The sequence below is a fragment of the Trachemys scripta genome, chromosome 4, assembly GCF_013100865.1.
Source record: "Trachemys scripta elegans isolate TJP31775 chromosome 4, CAS_Tse_1.0, whole genome shotgun sequence".
NCBI classification, from domain to species: domain Eukaryota; kingdom Metazoa; phylum Chordata; order Testudines; family Emydidae; genus Trachemys; species Trachemys scripta.
The window spans coordinates 52023118-52043036 of record NC_048301.1 but is presented as its reverse complement, the minus strand read 5'-3'; the positions used below and the strand labels follow the sequence as shown (position 1 = coordinate 52043036).

At 45.2% G+C, this 19919-nt stretch overlaps 1 protein-coding gene and 1 long non-coding RNA gene across 7 annotated transcripts in view; both read right to left on the bottom strand.

Annotated features, from left to right (window-relative positions):
* The window catches only part of NOVA1 (NOVA alternative splicing regulator 1), a 236089-nt gene that overhangs the window by 164373 nt on the left and 51797 nt on the right, over positions 1-19919 (bottom strand). The gene's annotated exons all lie outside the window — the stretch shown is intronic.
* LOC117876646 overlaps positions 1-19919 on the bottom strand; it is a 67615-nt gene that overhangs the window by 12927 nt on the left and 34769 nt on the right. The window lies entirely within an intron of this gene.

Sequence of the window (19919 nt, the reverse complement as noted above, 5' to 3'; positions counted from 1 at the left end):
TTAGCAGGCCGTTGATTTCACGGAGGGCGGGGAAGCAAATGAATACAGAACAAATCTATTTTTTACATCTTGAGCTGGCAGCCGACGGTGCAGCATGACTGATAGCCACTGCAGTACGACAACGACGGATATCAATTGTAATATGCCATCTTCTACCAAAAGGCAAGGGGCTGCTGCTGTGTAGCAATGCAGCACCACGTCTGCCAGCCCCACATCTGCCAGCACCCAGATCGCCCTCGGCCTCTTCTGGGTGCTTAGCAGACAATACTGGGCGATTGGCAGAAAATAGCATACTACGACTGATAGCCATCATCATCGAGACAGTTGCATGTCTGCCCAGGTGCCCATGATTGACAGCCACTGCAGTACGATGACAATGGTTACCAGTCATAATATACCATCTTCTACCAAAAGGCAAGGGGCTGGTGCAATGCAGCCCTACGGCTGCCAGCCCCAAGGCTACCAGTCATGCTGCACCGTCTACCGCCAAAAGGCAGTTAGCTGCTGCTGCTGTGTAGCAATGCAGTACCTCGTCTGCCGGCACCCAGATGACATATGGTGACGGTGAGCTGATCTGAGCGGTCTCCATGCTTGCCATGGTATGTTGTCTGCACAGGTAACCCAGGTAAAAAGGCGTGAATCTATTGTCTGCCGGTGCTCTGACGGAGGGGGAGGGGCCTGACAACATGTACCCAGAACCCCCCGCGACACTGTTTTGCATCATTCAGGCATTGGGATCTCAACCCAGAATTCCAATGGGCAGCGGAGACTGCTGGAACTGTGGGATAGCTACCCATAGTGCAATGCTCCGGAAGTCGACGCTAGCCTTGGTACTGTGGACGCGGTCCGCCAACTAGAGCACTTAGAGCATTTTATGTGGGGACACACACACTCGGCTGTATACAACCGATTTCTATAAAACCGGCTACTATAAATTCGACCTAATTTCATAGTGTAGACATACCCTTAGTTATTTCCAAGTATGAGGGTAGGGGAAAATGTGTTGTTTTGCCCATGTTAAAAATACTGGTGAGCTTTTTTTTTTTTTTTCCCCCTTTTTTTTAAAAAACAGTTCTTGAACACGCATACCTTGAGTGGGCCAAGAGCCTGAGACAAGGAGTCAAGAAGAGAGGGTGGCATAGAGATGTAGCTCTGGAGAGGATGGAGGGAGACAGATTGAATGACAAATTCAGAGAGGAAGATTAGGACTCGGACCAATGAGGCATGGGGATAAGAGACAGACTGGATGAGGAACTGGGACTCACATGTCAAGAAGACTGGGATTATGTGTGGGGAGGGGGAAACATTGGGAGTTGGACAGCGAGCCTGAGGGCTGGGTCAAGAAGCCTGAGAAGTGGAGACTGGGTGGGTTAGGAGAATGGGACTAGAACTAGGAGCCAAGAATAGAGAAAAGACAAGACCGGAACAGTGTCATGTTAGAGGGGAAAAGGAAGAAGGTGGTGTCCACTAAGGCACACTCCTTCCAGAGCCTAAAATGGAACCAAAAATACCACCTTCTCATCATTCCTTTGCTGTCAGCAAATACTTGTGACCCCCGCAGCGAAGTGTGCATCTTATCTACCTCTACTACTGATCCACACAGGGAATGACAACCTACTATTGCTATCAGTTACCCCATAAACTCATGTAGAAGAGGTCTGCAAGGTTGATCTAAAGGTTCCAACCTTGTGGATGACCTATGTGGTTATCAATATGACCGAACTATTTTTTTCAATTTTCTTTTTTAAAAATCTAGAAAATTAAACAAAAAAAATCTTAAAAGTACATTATTAAGGTTGCAAAGTCAAGCAATAAAATGTTCAGATATGTCAGAATTAAGGTCCTACAGACAACAGTCTCTTTTACTAGACAACCTTGATTCATCACCAGAGGACAGTCCATCCTGTGCAATAAGGCAGCAGTTATGGGGAAAAAATACTATGTGATCATGTAATTATAGATAATCATAATGCATATACACAAAGAGGCTGTATAAAGGCAGCCTTAATTCTGGAATTTCTTGACTTTGCAACCTTAATAGTGTTCTTTTAACACAGCTTTTTGGTGTGTAATATAAATATATGGTAAAGTTAATGATATTGTAACAATCTAAATAGCACAACGTAATTTTCAAGAAACTAAAGGAAAGAAAGGGGATAAGGAACTAAATTAGGGAGTAAACATTAAAAACTTGTATGTTATACTAGGAGACTGAACTAAAACATAATGCCACCACTGCAAATAGGAAACATAGGGTAGGGGTGGTCGGAGACTCTCTACTGAGGGGAATGGAGGCGCCCATCTGTCGCTCTGACATTTCATCTCAGGAGGTATGCTGCCTGTCGGGGGCCTGTATCCGAAATGTTACAGCGGCATTGTCGAGGATTATCCATCCCTCTGACTACTACCCCATGCTACTCATCCATGTGGGCACAAATGATCCTGCGTGTGTAACACTGAGCGGATCAAGAGTGACTACAGGGCTCTGGGAGTACGGGTGAAGGAGTTTGGAGCGCAGGTGGTATTCTCTTCAATCCTTCTTGTCAAAGGTAGGGCAACGGGCAGAGACAGATGCATCGTGGAGGTGAATGCCTCGCTGCAAAGATGGTGTCGCCAGGAGGGGTTTGGCTTCCTCGACCACAGGATGCTATTCCGGGAAGGACTGCTAGGCAGAGATGGCGTTTACCTTTCAAGGAGGGGAAAGACCCTATTTGGACACAGACTGGCTAACCTAGTGAGGAGGGTTTTAAACTAGGTTCGATGGGGACAGGGGAGCAAAGCCCACAGGTAAGTGGAGAACATGGAGACCTGGGAGATGGGTCAGAAATAGGAGGGAGCGTAGGCTATAATGGCAGAGAGAACACTACCAGAACAGCTTCCTTTTGGTTTTTTTATTTTTTTTTGGGGGGGGGGCATATTTAGTATTAAGGTTGCTTTTACCGATAGGTACTTGGCCGTTACAGGATGCAGATCTAAAGCTATGTCAAAGGCTGCTTCAGGCAGACACCTCTGGCTTTTTGGCAGGCTCAATGGAGATTTCATTGCCAATACTATTATATTATTATTATATGGTTACTCTGTTCAAGAAAATTCCTTATTTTCATGCCCTGTTTCAGGTTAGAACATAAGAATGGCCCTACTGGGTCAGACCAAAGGTCCATCTAGCCCAGTACCCTGTCTTCTGACAGTGGCTAGTGCCAGGTGCCCCAGAGGGAATGAACAGAATAGGTAATCATTAAGTGATCCATCCCCTCTCACTTGTTCCCAGCTTCTGGCAAACAGAGACTAGGGAAACCATCCCTGCCCATTCTGGCTAATAGCCATTGATGGACCTATCCTCCATGAATTTATCTAGTTCTTTTTTTAATCCTGTTATGGTCTTGGCCTTCACAACATCCTCTGGCAAGGAGTTCCACAGGTTGACTGTGCGTTGTGTGAATAAATACTTCCTTTTATTTGTTTTAAACCTGCTGCCTATTAATTTCATTTGGTGACCCCTAGTTCTTCTGTTATGAGAAGTAGTAAACAACACTTCCTTATCTACTTACTGTACATCAGTCATGATTTTATAGACCTCAATCATACCTCCCCTTAGCCGTCTCTTTTCCAAGCTGAAAAGTCCCAGTCCTATTAATCTCTCCGCATATGAAAGTCGTTCCATACCCCTAATCGTTTTTGTTGCCCTTTTCTGAATCTTTTCCAACTCAAATACATCTTTTTTGAGATGGGGTGACCACATCTGCACACAGTATTCAAATGTGGGTGTGCCATGGATTTATATAGAGGCAACATGATATTTTCTGTCCTATTATCTATCCCTTTCTTAATTATTCCCAGCATTCTGTTCGCTTTTTTGACTGCCGCTGCAGATTGAGTGGATGTTTTCAGAGAACTATCCACAATGACTCCAAGATCTCGTTCTTGAGTGGTAACAGCTAATTTAGACCCCATCATTTTATATGTATAGTTGGAATTATGCTTTCAAATGTGCATTACTTTGCATTTATCAACATTAAATTTAATCTGCCATTTTGTTGCCCAGTCACCCAGTTTTGAGAGATCCTTTTGTACTCTTCGCAGTCTGCCTGGGTCTTAACTATCTTTTGTAATTTTGTATCATCTGCAAATTTTGCCACCTCACTGTTACTGTTATTCATTTATGAATATGTTGAATAAGACTGGTCCCAGAACAGACCCCGGGGGACACCACTATTTACCTCTCTGCATTCTGAAAACTGACCATTTATACCTACCCTTTGTTTCCTATCTTTTAACCAGTTACCAGTTACCAATCCATGAGAGGAGGAGACTAAGGGGGGATATGATAGAGGTATATAAAATCATGAGTGATGTGGAGAAAGTAGATAAGGAAAAGTTATTTACTTATTCCCATAATACAAGAACTAAGGGCCACCAAATGAAATTAATGGGCAGCAGGTTTAAAACAAATACAAGGAAGTTCTTCTTCACACAGCGCACAGTCAACTTGTGGAACTCCTTGCCTGAGGAGGTTGGGAAGGCTAGGACTATAACAGCATTTAAAATAGAACTGGATAAATTCATGGAGGTTAAGTCCATTAACGGCTATTAGCCAGGATGGGTAAGGAATGGTATTCCTAGCCTCTGTTTGACAGAAGGTGGAATTGGATGGCAGGAGAGATCTCACTTGATCATTACTAGTTAGGTTCACTCCCTCTGGGGCACCTGGCATTGGCCACTGTCAGTAGACAGGATACTGGGCTAGATGGACCTTTGGTCTGACCCAATACGGCCATTCTTATGTTCTTATGAGAGCATCTTCCCTCTTATCCTGTGACAGTTTACTTTGCATAAGAGCCTTTCGTGACGGTTTCAAAGGTTTTCAGATAATCTAAATTACACTATATCCACTGGATCCCCTTGGTCCACATGCTTGTTGACACCATCAAAGAATTCTAGTAGATTGGTTAGGCATGATTTCCCTTTACTAAAATCATGTTGACTCTTCCTCAACAAATTATGTTCATCTGTGTGTCTGAGAATATTGTTCTTTATTATAGTTTCAACCAGTTTGCCCGGTACTGAAGTCAGGTTTACAAGCCTGTAATTGCGATCACCTCTGGATCACCCCTTAAAAATTGGTGTCACATTAGCTATCCTCCAGTCATCTGGTACAGAAGCTGATTTAAATGATAGGTTATGGACTACAGTTAGTAATTCTGCAATTTCACACGAGTTCCTTTAGAATTCTTGGGTGAATACCATCTGGTCCTGGTGACTTATTGCTGTTTATCAATTTTGTTCCAAAACTTCCTCTAATGATACCTCAATCTGGGAGAGTCCCTCAGATCTGTCACCTAAAAAGAATGGCTAGGTTTGGGAATCTCCCTCACATCCTCAGCCGTGAAGACCGTTGCAAAAAAATCATTTAGTTTTTCCACAATGGCTTTAGTCCTTGAGTGCTCCTTTTGCACCTCGATCGTCCAGTGGCCCCACTGGTTGTTTAGTAGGCTTCCTGCTTCTGATGTACTTAAATTTTTTTTTGCTATTACTTTTTGAGTCTTCAGCTAACTCTTCCTCAAATTATTTTTTGGCCTTCTTAATTGTATTTTTACACTTATTTATAAATTCATAGATTCTAGGGCTGGAAGGGACCTCGACAGGTCATCGAGACCAGTCCCCTGACCTCATGGCAGGACCATATACTGTCTAGACCATCCCTGATAGACATTTATCTAATCTACTCTTAAATATCTCAAGAGATGGAGATTCCACAACCTCCCTAGGCAGTTTATTCCAGTATTTAACCGTCTTGACAGTTAGGAACTTTTTCCTAATGTCCAACCTAAACCTCCCTTGCTGCAGTTTAAGCCCATTGCTTCTTGTTCTATCCTTAGAGACTAAGATGAACAAGTTCTCTCCCTCCTCCTTATGACACCCTTTTAGATACCTCAAAACTGCTATCATGTCCCCTCTCAGTCTTCTCTTTTCCAAACTAAACAAACCCAATTCTTTCAGCCTTCCTTCATAGGTCATGTTCACTAGACCTTTAATCATTCTTGTTGCTCTTCTCTGGATGCTCTCCAATTTCTCCACGTCTTTCTTGAAATGCGGTTCCCAGAACTGGACACAATACTCTAGTTGAGGCCTAACCAGCTCAGAGTAAAGCGCAAGAATAACTTCTTGTGTCTTGCTCACAACACACCTCTTAATACATCCCAGAATCATGTTTGGTTTTTTTGCAACAGCATCACACTGTTGACTCATATTTAGCTTGTGGTCCACTATAACCCCTAGATCCCTTTCTGCCTTACTCCTTCCTAGACAGTCTCTTCCCATTCTGTATGTGTGAAACTGATTGCTCCTTCTTAAGTGGAGCACTTTGCATTTGTCTTTATTAAACTTCATCCTGTTTACCTCAGACTATTCCTCCAATTTGTCCAGATCATTTTGAATTATGACCCTATCCTCCAAAGCAGTTGCAATCCTTCCTAGTTTGGTATCATCTGCAAACTTAATAAGCATACTTTCTATGCCAATATCTAAATCATTGATGAAGATATTGAACAGAGCCGGTCCCAAAACAGACCCCTGCAGTATCCCACTTGTTATACCTTTCCAGCAGGATTGGGAACCAATAATAACTACTCTCTGAGTACGGTTATCCAGCCAGTTATGCACCCACCTTATAGTAGCCCCATCTAAGTTGTATTTGCCTAGTTTATCTATATGAATATCATGTGAGGCCGTATCAAATGCCTTACTAAAATCTAGGTATACCACATCTACCGCTTCTCCCTTATCCACAGCTATCAAAGAAAGCTATCAGATTGATTTGACATGATTTGTTCTTTACAAATCCATGCTGGCTATTCCCTATCACCTTACCACCTTCCAAGTGTTTGCAGATGATTTCCTTAATTACTTGCTCCATTATCTTCCCTGGCACAGAAATTAAACTAATTGGTCTGTAGTTTCCTGGGTTGTTTTTATTTCCCTTTTATAGATGGGCACTATATTTGCCCTTTTCCAGTCTTCTGGAATCTCTCCTGTCTCCCATGATTTTCCAAAGATAATAGCTAGAGGCTCAGATACCTCCTCTATTAGCTCCTTGAGTATTCTAGGATGCATTTCATCAGGCCCTGGTGACTTGCAGGCATCTAACTTTTCTAAGTGATTTTGTAACTTGTTCTTTTTTTATTTTATCTTCCAAACCTACCCCCTTCCCATTAGCATTCACTATGTTAGGCATTCCTTCAGACTTCTCAGTGAAGACCAAAACAAAGACGTCATTAAGCATCTCTGCCATTTCCAAGTTTCCTGTTACTGTTTCTCCCTCCTCACTGAGCAGTGGGCCCTACCCTGTCCTTGGTCTTCCTCTTGCTTCTAATGTATTGATAAAAAGTCGCCGTTTCCCTTTATTCCTGTAGCTAGTTTGAGCTCACTTTGTGCCTTTGCCTCTCTAATTTTGCCCCTGCATTCCTGTGTTGTTTGCCTATATTCAGTCTTTGTAATTTGTCCTAGTTTTCATTTTTTATATGACTCCTTTTTATTTTTTAGATCATGCATGATCTTGTGGTTAAGCCAAGCTGGTCTTTTGCCACATTTTCTATCTTTCCTACCCAGCGGAATAGCTTGCTTTTGGGCCCTTAATAGTGTCCCTTTGAAATACTGCCAACTCTCATCAGTTGTTTTTCCCCTCAGTCTTGATTCCCATGGGACCTTACCTATCAGCTCTCTGAGCTTACCAAAATCCGCTTTCCTAAAATCCATTGTCTCTGTTTTGCTGTACTCCTTTCTACTCTTCCTTAGAATTGTGAACTCTATGATTTCATGATCACTTTCACCCAAGCTGCCTTCCACTTTCAAATTCTCAACGAGTTCCTCCCTATTTGTTAAAATCCAATCTAGAACAGCTTCCCCCCTAGTAGCTTTTTCAACCTTCTGAAGTAAAAAGTTGTCTGCAATGCAGTCCAAGAACTTATTGGATAGTCTGTGCCCTGCTGTGTTATTTTCCCAACGTATATCTGGACAGTTGAAGTCCCCCATCACCACCAAATCTTGGGCTTTGGATGATTTTGTTAGTTGTTTAAAACTAGTTAATTGTTCCCGGTGATCAAGAAAACAGGTAGTAGAGAGGGGCTGGGGAAATAAAGAACTCTGTTTTAGCCATGATGGTAGACATCCACAAGGAGATGTCAGAGAGAGAGAGAGAGAGAGAGAGAAGGAGAGGGAGAGAGAGAAAGATATTTTACCTGGGACAGAAGGAGACAGGCCTGAGGTCTTAGAGAAGTAGATATGAGAGTTTCCTGCATAGAGATGGCAGCTAAATTTGTGTTTGTGAATAAGATTACTCAGAGAAAAAGTACAAGGGAGATGAGAAGGGATCCAAGACAGACCCCTGTAGAATTCCCACAGAAAGCTGGAGTGGGCATGAGGAGAACCCTCTAAAGGGCACAATGAAGGACCACAATTAGAGAAGTAGAGCATTACAACCCAATGTAATAAAAAATCCCATCAAAATTAAGCTCAAGTTTCTTGTTCTCACCTTCAAGGCCTTTACACTCTGTTTCTCCCCTTCCACCATTTCTGATGGAAGGGGAGATTCCCTTCCAGAAAGGATGTTATGGCATCTAGACTATGTATGGATATACATATCCATATGTATATGGAGTGATTTCAATCATTAAATCACTTGAAGAACTCCTAATTCTAGAAAGAATAACGCCCAATTCCCCCACTCCTCCCCAGAGTTAACTAACAGTGGTTAGATTTTTAGCTTCTATTAATAAAAGTTAACAAAAAGCAATATTAAAGATTGACTGGATTGTCTGTGCACCACTGTATTGCTCTCCCAGCAGATATTGGGGCGATTGAAGTCCCCCATGAGAACCAGGGCCTGTGATCTAGTAACTTCTGTTAGTTGCCAGAAGAAAGCCTCGTCCACCTCATCCCCCTGTTCTGGTGGTCTATAACAGACTCCCTCCACAACATCACCTTTGTTGCTCACACTTCTTAACTTAATCCAGAGACTCTCAGGTTTTTCTGCAGTTTCATACCGGAGCTCTGAGCAGTCATACTGCTCTCTTAGGCCTGGTCTACACTAGGCGTTTATGTCGAAGTTAGCGCCGTTACATCGAATTAACCCTGCACCCGTCCACACCGCGAAGGTATTTAGTTCGACATAGAGGTCTCTTTAATTCGACTTCTGTACTCCTCCCCGACGAGGGGAGTAGCGCTAAATTCGACATGGCCATGTCGAATTAGGCTAGGTGTGGATGGAAATCGACGCTAATAGCTCCAGGAGCTATCCCACAGTGCACCACTCTGTTGACGCTCTGGACAGCAGTAAGAGCTCGGATGTTCTGAACTGCCACACAGGAAAAGCCCCGGGAAAATTTGAATTTGAATTCCTTTTCCTGTCTGGCCAGTTTGAATCTCATTTCCTGTCTGGACATCGTGGCGAGCTCAGCAGCACTGGCAACGATGCAGAGCTCTCCAGCACTGATGGCAGTGCAATCTCAGAATAGAAAGAGGGCCCCAGCATGGACTGATCGGGAAGTCTTGGATCTCATCGCTGTGTGGGGCGATGAGTCCGTGCTTTCCGAGCTGCGATCCAAAAGACGGAATGCAAAGATCTATGAGAAGATCTCTAAAGACATGGCAGAGAGAGGATACAGCCGGGATGTAACGCAGTGCCGCGTGAAAATCAAGGAGCTGAGGCAAGGCTACCAGAAGACCAAAGAGGCAAACGGACGCTCCGGATCCCATCCCCAGACATCCCGTTTCTACGAGGCACTGCATTCCATCCTCGGTGCGGCCGCCACCACTACCCCACCACTGACTGTGGACTCTGAGGATGGGATAGTGTCCACGGCCGGATCCTCGGACATGTTAGCGGACGGGGAAGATGAGGAAGGAGATGAGGAGGACGAGGCAGTCGACAGCGCTCACAACGCTGATTTCCCCGACAGCCAGGATCTCTTCATCACCCTTACAGAGATCCCCTACCAACCCTCCCCAGCCGTTACCCCGGACACAGAATCTGGTGAAGGATCATCCAGTAAGTGTTGTAAACATCTAAACATTTATTTGTAACAGAACATGATTATTAACAATTTAAAAAATGGGTTTCTCATGATTAGTTTGATTAACTTTACGGTTCAGTCATGGGCAGTGCAACTATTGAAAAAAAATCTAGCAATGTCCGGTTTTGCATGATTGTCCTGCCCAAGCCGCTCTACTGTTTAGTCCCTGCTACTGCAGCTACAGTAAGATGCGGTCTATATGTCCGGGGATGGAGCAGAAATCCTCCTGGGACATCTCAAGGAAGCTCTCCTGCAGGTAATTTGAAATCCGCTGCATTAGGTTCTTGGGGAGAGCGGCCTTATTGGGTCCTCCGTAGTAGGACACGTTGCCGCGCCACGAGACTAGCAAGTACTCCGGAATCATTGCTTGGCACAGCATGGCGGCATACGGCCCTGGTCTTTGAAGGCTTTCCCGGAGCATTCTCTGTCTGTCGCTCTCAGAGATCCTCATGAGGGTGATGTCGCTCATGATGACCTGCTTTGAATGAGGTAGGGGAATGTTAGTGTTGAGACTGCTTTACCGTTCCTTTACAGAACTGTAACCGCTGGTTTGCAGCCACGCGGTGGAGGCGGGAGAGGGTCAGCCGAAAGGGATCGTTCCCGGGGACAGCCGCGAGGGTGTGGGACAGGAGCAGACTTCCTGCTTGCCGGATTGCTGGCAGCAGGGACCGACATTGATTTCAATGTGAAATGAGGCCATTGCTAATATTAAAGTTTTAAGCTGCCACGAATCTACGGCTTACCATGTCTGCGTGCAAGAGCAATTCCGTTGTACTGACACGGTTCTCAAATGTGCTCTGCAAAACCCCAGACACTGAATGCGAAGGCCGAGAATTCGACCTTGTGCTGAGTGCGCATGTGATAGGTGCTGTGCATGGTCCTGTTCACAGAGAAAGACTATGTTCTTTGTTCACAACTACATTTATCTTTCTGAGGAATTCACTCCCTTTTTCCCATTCCCACAGCCCCATCTGCGACTGTCTCACAACCTAGCCTGTCATCACACTCCCAGAGGCTAGGGAGGATTAGGCATAAGAAGAAGAGGACACGGGAGGACATGTTCTCAGAGCTTATAGCCTGCTCCAGAGCCCAGGCAGCACAGCAGACCCAGTGGCGGGAGAACTTGACCCGAATGCACCAAGCCAACATGGATCGGGAGGAGAGGTGGCGTCAGGAAGACCAGCAGGCGACTCAAACCCTGCTTGGACTACTGAGGGAGCAAACGGACACGCTCCGGCGCCTTGTGGATGTTCTGCAGGAACGGAGGCAGGAGGACAGAGCCCCGCTGCAGTCCATCTCTAACCGCCCTCCCCCGCCACCAAGTCCCATACTCCCCTCACCCAAAGTGCACAGAAGGAGAGGCGGCAGAGTCCCTGCTAACTCTCAATCCACCCCTGCAGAGAGCTCGAGCAGCAGAAGGCTCTCATTCCCCAAAGTTTGACAAGTTCTTTCCTTCCCGCCTGACACAAGCCCCCGTCCAAGTTTCACTTCCCAGTTCCATGTGTAGTTGATAATAAAAAATATGTTTCTGTTAACTACTGTTTCCATCATGTTCTTTTGGAGGAGGGGGGGGAAAGGGGGTTGGTAATTGGACAGGACAGTCACCTTTGGCAGGGTACATAGTCGGGGGCAGGCACAGCAGCAGGGCACATACATAGTGCAGTGATGCAGTGACTACTTACCCTGGTTAGTCTGGGAGGTTGTTTTCATGTTATGTGGTGGGGGGTGGGTTGCTCTGTGACTTTGTGGCAGGGGAGGGCAGTTAGAGATCTTAAGCGGCGGTCCTTAGGCAGGATCACAGAGCCACACAGCAGGGGATCTGTAACCGTCCTCCCCCTGCCACAAAGTCACATAGACCCCCCATACACACAGTCCCTATCAGGAGGGGTGACAGGCTCCGTTGAAACAACCATCCCACCGCAGCGGAGCCTGTCAGTCCTTGAGTTTAGAAGCTGCATTCGCGCGACTACACTACACCCGCTCCGCACCACAGTCTGCGTCCCAGTTTTAAAAAATTCCCGCGAAAACAGTATTAAAGAAAACGGTGTGCTTTAACAAAGTAGAACTATTTTTAGTTTGAAACGTGTGTTGGAAGTGGGGTGAAGGGGGTATGTAACTGGATAGGATAGTCAACATGAACTGGGTAAAGAAACGGGGGCAGGTTCGGCTTCTCTGTACACAAACTTTAAAGTCACAGGTTACCCTGCTCACTCAGGAACTTTGCTTTCAAAGCCTCCCGGATGCACAGCGCTTCCCGCTGGTCTCTTCTAATCGCCCGGCTGTCTGGCTGTGAGTAATCAGCAGCCAGGCTATTTTCCTCAACCTCCCACCCCGCCATAAAGGTCTCCCCCTTGCTCTCACAGAGATTGTGGAGCACACAGCAAGCTGCTATAACAATGGGGATATTGGTTTCGCTGAGATCACAGCGAGTCAGCAAGCTTCTCCATCTCCCCTTGAGACGTCCAAAAGCACACTCCACCACCATTCTGCACCTGCTCAGCCGGTAGTTGAAGAGTTCTTTTTCAGTGTCCAGGGCACCTGTATAGGGCTTCATGAGCCAGGGCATTAGCGGGTAGCCTGGGTCCCCGAGGATGACTATAGGCATCTCCACATCCCCAACAGTTATTTTGTGGTCCGGGAAGTAAATACCTTGCTGCAGCCGTCTAAACAGACCAGAGTTCCTGAAAACACGAGCGTCATGAACCTTGCCCGGCCATCCCACGTAGATGTTGGTAAAACGTCCCCTGTGGTCCACCAGTGCTTGCAGCACCATGGAAAAGTAGCCCTTTCTGTTAATGTACTGGCTGGCCTGGTGGTCCGGTGCCAGGATAGGGATGTGAGTTCCATCTATGGCCCCACCGCAGTTTGGGAATCCCATCGCTGCGAAGCCATCTATGATCGCCTCCAAGTTTCCCAGGGTCACTACCTTTGGCAGCAGTACATCAACGATTGCCTTGGCTACTTGCATCACAACAACCCCCACGGTAGATTTGCCCACCCCAAACTGGTTCGCGACTGAACGGTAGCTGTCTGGCGTTGCAAGCTTCCAGAGGGCTATGGCCACTCGCTTCTGGACAGTCAGGGCTGCTCGCATCCGGGTGTCATTGCGCTTCAGGGCAGGGGACAGCAACTCACAAAGTTCAAGGAAAGTTCCCTTCCGCATGCGGAAGTTTCGCAGCCACTGTGATTCATCCCAGACCTGCAGCACTATGCGGTCCCACCACTCAGTGCTTGTTTCCCGTGCCCAGAATCGCCGTTTCACAGCATCAACATGACCCATTGCCACCGTGATGTCCTCGGCGCTGGGTCCCCTGCTTTCTGAGAGGTCTGTGCTACTCTCAGACTTCAGGCCATCACCGCGTTGACGTAGCCTCCTCGCCTGACTTTTCTGCATCTGCCTCAGGGCAACCTGTATGATAAGCTGCGAGGCGTTGAGAGCGGCCACAATTGCAGCGATGGTTGCAGCGGGCTCCATGCTCACAGTGCTGTGGCGTCCGCGCTGTCAATGACTGGAAAAGTGCGCGAAATGATTTCCCGCCGGCGCTTTCAGGGAGGGAGGGAGGGCGGGAGTGATGGACGGATGACGACAGTTACCCAAAAGCACCCTGGCCCCTTTTTTTTTTTTTACCCAGAAGGCATTTGCGGCTCCACCCAGAATTCCAATGGGCGGTGGGGACTCCGGGAACTGTGGGATAGCTGCCCTCAGTGCACCGCTTCCAATGTCGACGCTTTCCCCGTTAGTGTGGACTCACAAAGTCGAATTACTGTCCTTAGTGTGGACACACACGTTCGACTTTGCAATATCGATTCCAAAAATTCGATTTAAGTAAAATCGAACTACTCTCGTAGTGTAGACAAGGCCTTACATACAGTGCAACTCCCCTACCTTTTCTGCCCTGCCTGTCCTTCCTGAACAGTTTATATCCATCCATGACAGTACTCCAGTCGTGATTTATCCCACCAGGTCTCTATTATTCCAATCACATCATAATTCCTTGACTGTGCCAGGACTTCCAGTTCTCCCTGCTTGTTTCCCAGGCTTCTTGCATTTGTGTATAGGCACTTAAGATAAATCGCTGATCATCCTGCTTTCTCAGTATGAGGGAGGAGTCCTCTCCTCTTGCGCTCTCCTGCTCGTGCTTCCTCCCGGCATCCCACTTCCCCACTTTCCTCAGGCTTTGGTCTCCTTCCCCCAGTGAACCTAGTTTAAAGCCCTCCCCACTAGGTTAGCCAGCCTGTTTGCGAAGATGCTCTTCCCTTTCCTCATTAAGTGGAGCCCGTCTCTGCCTAGCACTCCTTCTTGGAACCATCCCATGGTCAAAGAATCCTCTCCGACACCACCTGCGCAGCCATTCATTGACTTCCATGATTTGACTCTCTCTACCCGGGCCTTTTCCTTCCACAGGGAGAATGGACTAGAACACTACTTGCGCCTCAAACTCCTTTATCCTTCTTCCCAGAGCCACGTAGTCTGCAGTGATCTGCTCAAGGTCATTCTTGGCAGTATCATTGGGGCCCACATGGAGAAGCAGGAAGGGGTAGAGATCTGAAGGCTTGATGAATCTCAGCAGTCTCTCTGACACATTGTGAATCCTAGCTCCTGGCAAGCAGCACACTTCTCAGTTTCCCGGTCGGGATGGCAGATAGATGACTCAGTCCCCCTGAGGAGAGAGGCCCCGACCACCACCACCCGCCTCCTTCTCAACAATAATATGCCTCAAATAATATGTCTGTATCAAGTTATGAACCCCATTTTGTATTGTGTGTGCGCAATACAATACAAGCTTATTGTATTGCACAGCAAACAGTGCCCAGCATCCAAAAGTGTCTGAGACTTCACTGAAGAACTATCAGGGAGAACTAGATGGAGCTATTAACTCTGAATGACTCTCAGTTGCTGAACCACCCCCAGGGACCAACAGTTCCTCTACAAAGGGACTTACAGATGAGTCTGTATGACTGGGGGAATGGGTAGGAGAGTCCCAGTGGCGTACATGGCAAAGAAACAGACTCTACTTAAGACGTATGCGCTGCTGTGTGTAAGGATGCTGACCACCACCATAGGTAAGAAGGGTTTGCAGGAGAGCAAGGGCAAGGAAGTGACTGTCCAGTCTGACAAACCCCAGACTTACGAGAAGGGCTAAGATCAGACAGGGCAATGTGCCCCTCAGGACTTTTGTTGTGTTTCAAAGATCTGTAACTCCGAGTGTTTTTAAGAGTAAAGTGACTATTAAGAAATTCCTTTGCTAATTCTCTGTTCCTTGCGTTCCTACAACACTGTCCCCAAAGGGGCTGAACTAGAAACCCAGAGAGATCACAACCTAGGTGGAACTCTGGGAAAACATGTGTAAGCAATAAGGGAGCTCAGGAGGTCTCATGTTTCAGGAGGTTCTGCTTAGCTGTCAGAGACATTTAAAGAAGAGAAAGGGAAATAACACTACAGTAAATTAAACAGCAAATTTTGTTCAGAAATTCTCACTTTCTGTCCAGAAATTCTCACTTTCTGCAGGAGCTGAACTGCTCTGGTCTCTAGCACAAAGGCAAAAAAACTGGGTGAAGATGCCAAAGGGACAAGTCATTTGGGTCATTTTGAGTCTATGGTTGACAAAACTGAGAAGACCTTCACATCCTGCAAGCAAGAGTAGCTAGCCAGTACAGATTGACACAGAGATCTTGCAGGAGAAATATCCCATTACCACCATAAATGCAAATAGTACCATTTTAGGGTGGCTCTTGAATGTTTATTATTATTTAGGATATCATAATGGATACCCACCATCACTGAGCCAAAAATCAAATTAGTATACGACAGACAATAGCTCTTTTCCTCTTCTTAAATTGCAGGGCTATGAGAGAAGGCAGGCACCTAATACAGGAAGTGGGTCTCAGGATTTGAATCATAAAACCTAAACAAGGATTTTAAGTCCACTATACACACACATCCTTTCTGGAAAGTATCAGCCAACTTTCCAACTTTACTTGGAAAGTATCAGCAAAAGTTGGAAATTTACTTAGTGACAAATTGTGAAAAGAAATGATTTGGGAATTTTGTCGTCTTAAACAACAAATGCAATGGTTATAAAAATCAGGTTTATTACTATGCATTCTATTTATGGATGCTTAGTACAGATAATTAATTTGTGTCTTTTTTATTAGAATATATATTTTAGAAAAAGCATCAAGATGCCATAATTGTAGACATTTAATAATGAAAATTTGTTAGAATATTTATATTAATTATGAACAACAACAAGAAAAGATATCCATACATAGTCTAGATGCCATAACATACAATTACAGTAGAATCTTGATTTTACAAACACCAACTTTATGAATGACCAGTTATACAAACCATTTTCCTGATTGGGTGAGTGAGAGAGGGAGGGAAAAAAAATCACCCAACAGAAGTGATATTGATGAAGAACAAGTCAACATCACTTTAGATTCCAATGCCTTCAATTAGAAATTGTATGCAGTGGTTGAAGGACAAGTGATGTGTTGCACTACACTGCAATTTATGCACTGCACCTATTGTTATTTTGAGATGTTTCATTTTATGAACTCAATACCCAATTATTTAATAAAACAGGGGTTCTACTATATTATTGCAATGATGCCACAAACCCAAAAGCTTTCAAAACAGAACTCTGCCAGTTTGCTACCTACAAATCATCTCTTCTCCTCTCCTTCATTATTCTAGGAAGCATGTCCACAGTCCTCTAAGAAAACGCCACCACTGAAAACAAATATATTCTGCTAAGAGTTAAAGTCTAGCATACATGCCATGTACTCACAGTAAGAAATAAATCTACCTACAACTATCCAAACTTGCTTTCAACACACGCAAGAGGCATTCCAGTTGCTAGGATATTATGTGGCATATTAAGTTACATAAACATCCTCACAGAGCTAGTACTGTGTTTGTCATAACATTCAAGGATAGTAAAAGTACTATTCAGAAAATAATGCTTTCAGTAGAGTTGGTGGGCTTCCGTTTGCTTTGTTAAATATTCACTTTTAAAATTCTTAAAAAGCTGTAGGACAGAACAAGACCAATCATGGACTTAAAAAAAAACCCTCCATAAATAACTCCATATTCAGCCATATCATAACATTTCATCTTACTTCCTCGTTGCAGGCAGACGTCCTTTCCTTCCTGACAACAAACAGATCGCAGTGAAATTGGAAGTTTCTCTCTTGTGGCATCTGGTGAACATGTTGAATATCAATACAGATCTCTCCAAATTCATCTCATGCATTTCTATTATCCACTTAGATTTCATGGCACCCTCGCTGTAGTACCTAGCCGCTGTACGTATTTAAAAAGTATTAAGAGTTCTCTCAAATATAAGAACTAAATCCTTTGTCCTTCCCTTGTTCATGGACTCCCCTTGGATGCAGAACACGCATCCATGGATGTTAGATAGGAGTGGTATATGGATAAAATCCATCTCCCATTCCCTTCCTCCAATTCACCAAGGGATATGTGCATGAGAAGATTTAGGTAAATGAGGCACAACTTGCACAGCATCCTTCTCCAGGTCCCATACTGCCACCAGTGAGCCCTCCCACCCACCCCCCATTCCCTCGGCAAGTTCTCCTCCCTTGTGAAGAGACAGGAGAAAAGAGCAGGACCAGTTACTCGAACTATTCACCCTCAACCCATACACTGAGTTCCAATTCTTGAATGGATGTGTTGAATGTGAAAGTGTGTCCGTGGGCAGTCTAGGGGCACCAGGAACTATACCACAGACATAGGCATTACACGATACATTTATTGAGGAAATGTAATTGTTTCACACAAAAGGAAGTCCTAGAAACTCTGCAGTAAAAGAAATCACTATTTGCAACTCTGTTTCAAGCCCTTTTCAGCAAGTGAGAGATAAGAACCTCTAAAACCCATACTAATTGAGATTAACAACAGCTCTTTTGAAGGAAATCTACCACTTATCCTAATTCAAACTACAAAGTGGCCAGTACTTAATAAACCAAAGCTCAATGCAGCCAACCTCTCCCTATACTATTTAGGCCTGATCTACACTGGCGGAGGGAGGAGATACCGGAGTCGATGGGAGAGTGCTCAGTGGTCGATATATCATGTCTAGTCTAGACACGATATATCGACCCCCACTGGAACAACCACTGCTCATCGATCCAGCCAGTAATGTAGACAAGCCCTCAGTATCCAATCTTCCAAACCACATATTCATGACCTCCAGATTTGATTACTGTAATTATCTGTACATATATATGAAACCACCAACCTTTAAAAAACCAAAGCTACAAGTTGACTCACAAGACAGCAGCCATCTGCTTCGTAACACAGGCTGCTGAGAACACATCACCTCATTGTTCCACTCTTAACTACTCCCAGATGGAACAAATGGGTCAAATACAAGATTTCAATCCTCACCTTCAAAACCCTCCCTAACACTGGACCAAGTTACCTCAGAGACACCCTTGTCCCACATGACCCTGATCTCTCATGACAGCTACTGTCAATATCAAGTTATGAGAGAATTTTCTTGGTGACTAGCCTAAGAAAGTGGAACTCACTCCTATAGAAGATCAGGTTGACCAAAAATCTCAGTGCCTTCATGGCAAAATGCAATACCCACTTCAACCTAGGCTTCACACAGGAGAGAAATTTTCCTATTCATTGTATATGAATAGGTTCCCATGTAAAAATCATAATTCTCACTGGCAATTACATTAATTAGTTTGAAATAAAACCATTACATATCATCTAATTATTTACCTCTATTTTGTTATTAGTATGTATTATTTATACTGTGCCACAGATGTGCCTGCTGCTTTTACAAACAACAAATTTACAGACTAAATATTCTTGATTGCTTTTAAAATTTAACTCAAACTTTCTTAAATGGCCAACATCAATTTAGTAAATATCTGTAAGTTTGATCCAGACAAGTGTTGTAACTACTAACATTTGAAAATTAAGCTTTAACATGTCTTCGCAATCATCCAAGGCGGCTTATGTTAAACTGAAACAAGAAAGTCAAAGGCACAAATTGTAATCCTTTTCAGTTTCTTTACTAACAACATAAGGTTATTCATTCATGTTGAACATTTTTTAGCTTTGTTTCATAACATTTTTTTTAAACTTCACAAGTGACCTAGTGGAAAACTATATAAAATCATGCAGAGCTTTATTATTGGTGGAATAAAACTCAAAACATTTGGATGTTATGCTACGAGGCTGGTTTTAACCTATCGTTTTGTAAAAACGGAAACAAGTTCCCTTCATGACTTACCAGAGAAATCCACGTAAGATTATTATTTTTACAGAAAGCTTCAGCATACATGAGTTTGCTATTTACAAATTATCTCCCAAAAGCCCCCAACCCTACTGACAGGGCCGGCTTCAGGCACCAGCCGACCAAGCACGTGCTTGGGGCGGCACCTTGGAAGGGGCGGCCAAACTTGGGGTGGCGGGGGGCACTCGAGGTTTTTTGTTTGTTTTTGTTTCAGCGGCGCGGAACTGGGGGGGCAGAGTCTGGCGCAGTGCTGGGGGGGCGGGGGCTGGCACGGTGCTGTGGGGGGCAGGGGCTGGCATGGCACGGTGCTTGGGGTTTGGGTGGCACGGCGCAGCGCTCGGCGGGGGTTTTGGACGGCGCAACACGGCGCTCGGGGTTTGGGCAGCCCGGCACCATGCTCAGCGGGAGTTTGAACAGCGCGGCATGGCACGGTGCTGGGGAGAAAGGGGGCAGGGGTTTGGGTGGTCCGGCCCGGCGCTCGGGGGTGGCGGGGGTTTGGGCGGTGCGGCGCTTGGGGGGAGGGTTTGGGCGGCCCGGCACTGGGAGGGGCGGGGGGTTTGGCGGCGCAGCACTC